The sequence below is a fragment of the Sus scrofa genome, chromosome 13 (assembly GCF_000003025.6).
Source record: "Sus scrofa isolate TJ Tabasco breed Duroc chromosome 13, Sscrofa11.1, whole genome shotgun sequence".
Classification (NCBI taxonomy): domain Eukaryota; kingdom Metazoa; phylum Chordata; class Mammalia; order Artiodactyla; family Suidae; genus Sus; species Sus scrofa.
The window spans coordinates 73,450,073-73,453,717 of record NC_010455.5 but is presented as its reverse complement, the minus strand read 5'-3'; the positions used below and the strand labels follow the sequence as shown (position 1 = coordinate 73,453,717).

The window sequence follows — 3,645 nt, the reverse complement described above, 5'->3', positions numbered from 1 at the left end:
GACAAAGTCTATATGATTTCCTTTAAAGATAAGGAACAAAATAAGCCAGCTGAACAGGGATATACTGGGCTGTCCTTGGTGAAAGCTCTTAACTAAATTCTAATTATGACTTTACTAATACTGTATATTATTTTTTATTAACTCTTTTTTAATAGAATTGCTATTTCTTGCCATTGCCAAATGTGTAACTGAGTCTCTGATAAAATGATGTGATAACTGAGTCTCTGATAAAATGATATGCAGTTCCATATGAGATCAGTGATCTTTAGATACAGGAATCATAAGAGATCATAAGAGACTAGGAAGACAAGGGGGTTCACAGAATTTTAGCTACTGTTAATAAGGCCTAGTCTAGTAATAGCACATTGAATGGCCTGTTAGCTAAATCTTCACCAGACCTGAGAATGTTCATTCCCAGCACCGTAGGACTAAATGGTCATGAAATGCCTCCCAAAAACTATGGTTGAATTTAAAACTGGGGAGCCCTGCGAACTGGAGATTGGCACGTGCCATCTGCTTCTACAAGGATTAAATCTTGAACTGCTGAAACTGCTAAACTGCAACACTCCCTGAAAGAGGTTCAGGGTGGAAATAAAAAATAGGGCACTCTGTGCTCTGGCAAAAACTGACAGAACAGGCCCTCAGACTAGATCTCAGATAAAGATTTTTATGGGCCCAAGTTCTTGCGTCTTCTCGTATCCAGAAAAGCACTGAAATCCTTGACAGTGGCATCTGCATTGGCCATGAAAGAGAAAAGGCAGAATGGAGTAGCTGTGGGTCAGACATCCAAGGTAATACTAGATAATATTATGGGAGTAATTTTAAACAAATCCTTATATCACTAAGAACTTGAGGTTTATGCGCCCTGTCAGATTTGATGCCACCAGCCTGTTTTCAAAGCAGCATCAGTTGGCAGTTGCAACCTTTCTTTTTCAAGGTCTCCTCTTGGAACAACAGAAAGGGAGAAGCAGGAGCTCTTTTTTTCAGAATTGAGATCTGCACACTTTTTGTGGCATGAGCAGCACGCATAGTGCTGTCGTGGCTGATCCAGGCCAGGCGGCTCCCGCTGGCAGGGAAGCTGTCCCTGTGTACCCAGCCACCAGTGCCACTGCCACCAAACTCTGACATCAGCTGACCAAAAGGCATCTTGCTGCCCCAGTGTGTATTGGCTGGCTTTCATCCACTTCTTTAATGTAGGCCAGAAACACTCTGCATTTGAAATCACATGATCCTGCCTCCAGCAAGGCATTGTTGGGATGCCAATCCAAGCTGAGGAGGACTGTGGAGCAAATCGGCTTTTTAATGTGCTTGCTCACTCACCAGCCATTTTCAGACTCCAAGCAACAAACAAATGTCATGCTCCGCTGCCCACAGCAAATTTGCTCTCCAGCGGAGACCACTTGACGAAAGTAGCTGCACGGTTAATTCTCAGGATCACCCGCATTGGCTTCCAGACACCATCTTTTCCGACTCCAGGCATAGGTGTTGCGGTCTGCCCCGCAAGTGACGATGCGGTCACTCTTGGAAGCCCAGTCAACACCTGCAATGTGTCCGTTGTGCTCCTTGAGTTAATGAGCTTTTATCCACTAGCTCCCATTCTTCTTATCTATATGGACTTCATGATTATTGGGGCTAGGGGCAATCTGGGTACAATCCCTGTTCCGGGCATGACAAGTGATTGGCTCTAGTAAAAAATGATGCAGGGACATTATTCTTAGTGTTTTCAAAGGACAGAAAGCTGGGGTTGGGGTGATCCAGACAGGCTTGGAGCATTGAATTCTCAGACGCTTGGTCAGTTGACTCGAACAGGTTCCTGTGGGCACAGGCGGGGTACCCTTGATAAGTTTTGTAAAAGACGCATTCTAAAACCAAAAATAAAAATAGCTTAGCTTAAGATAAGTTTTATCAAAAATGGATATTTGATTAATGTGTTTAGGACCATGTTACAGCTTTATAAAAATTCAGTTTTTTAATCCACAAAACAATGATTCACATCAAATTGGTTGTTTGAATTTACCTCTTTGCAAAGATTCCACTGGGACACAGTTGCTACTTTTCATCTAATTCATGATCCCTTTCTATCAAATCTATTGAACCCAACCCAGGATGAGGTATTTTTGTCTAAATCAGTTTGTTCAGATGAAGAATTACTATAATCTAGTGGGTTCTTAAGGTGTGGGGTGGGGTCTCTGAGCTCTTTCAGTGAGTCCCTGATAGCTTTTCAGAAGATTCCTAAGTTCTAGTCTGAGGGTCCATGGGGCCAAAACTATTTTTATTACAATATGAAGATATTATTTTCCTTTTCACTCTCATTCATTCATGAGTATCTACTGGAGTTTTCTGAAGACTACATTTCCAAAGGCATCATTGACTGATAGCAAGTAGAATGTGTACCTGTATAGTCTTAAAATGTCTCAGTATTAATTTCAAATACACTAAGTATCAATAGATATAACCCACACAAACAAAAGCTGTTGGGGAACTTTATTTTTAAGAGTGTAAAGAGGTGCTGAGACCAAATGTTTGAGAACTGTTGCTATAGGTAGTGATTAAAAATGTGTTGATGACCTACTATGAACAGGCACTAGATCTCCAAGTTTAAGTGGACAAAATCTCTCCCTAAGGAATATCCTATTCTGTGGGCTAAGACCAACACAGTTTTTGTTTTGTTTTGTTTTGTTTGTATTTTTAGGGCTGCACCAGCAATATATGGAGGTTCCCAGGCTAGGGGTTGAATCAGAGCTGTAGCTGCCGGCCTACACCAGAGCCACAGCAACACGGGATCCGAGCCTCATCTGCAACCTACACCATGGCTCATGGCAATGCCAGATCCTTAACCCACTGAGCAAGGCCAGGGATGGAACCAGCATCTTCATGGATACTAGTTGGATTCAGTAACTGCTGAGCCACGAAGGGAACTCCAAGACCAATACTTACAATGTGCTTAAACTAATGAAACAAACATGAATATCATGGTTGCTAAGATGAGGAACATTGACCTAATCATTTATTAGCCTAGTATTTAGGTCCACAAGAAAGAGAGGGAGGAAGGAGAAGACATGCTTATTCTGGGGAACTGCAAGGAGTTGGATCAGGATATCCTGAGGGCGAATAATCTCTCTAAAACTTAATTTGATTGTAAATCAACTATAATAAAAAAAATTAGGAGCTCCCACTGTGGCACAACTGGTTCAGTGGCATCTTAGGAGTGCTGGGACTCAGGTTCGATTCCCAGCTCAGCACAGTGGGTTAAAGGATCCAGCAATGCTGCAGCTGCATCTTGGGTCTCAACTTCAGCTTGGATCTGATCCCTGGCCCAGGAGCTCCATATGCTGCAGGGTGGCCAAAAATGAAAAAATAAAAAAATTAAAAATATTGTAAATCAACTATAACAAAAATTTTTAAAGAAACAACTTTTGTCTTTATAAATCATAAATCATCATAAATTTGGTGATGATTATTGGACCACATTCAAAATGAGCCACTGAGTGGTATATGTTGTAAATGTTTAACAACTGGCTCTAAAAAAGATAACTCTGATTTGTAACATTTGCCAGTTTCCAGGGTGTAAATATTCCCACCACAGCTATTTTAAAGCAGCTAACATGATGTCACTAAACATGGGTTGGGAAGAGATAAGTATAT

At 41.3% G+C, this 3,645-nt stretch overlaps 1 pseudogene; it reads right to left on the bottom strand.

The window, feature by feature from the left end:
- On the bottom strand, window positions 713-2,694 carry LOC100520516 (annotated as a pseudogene).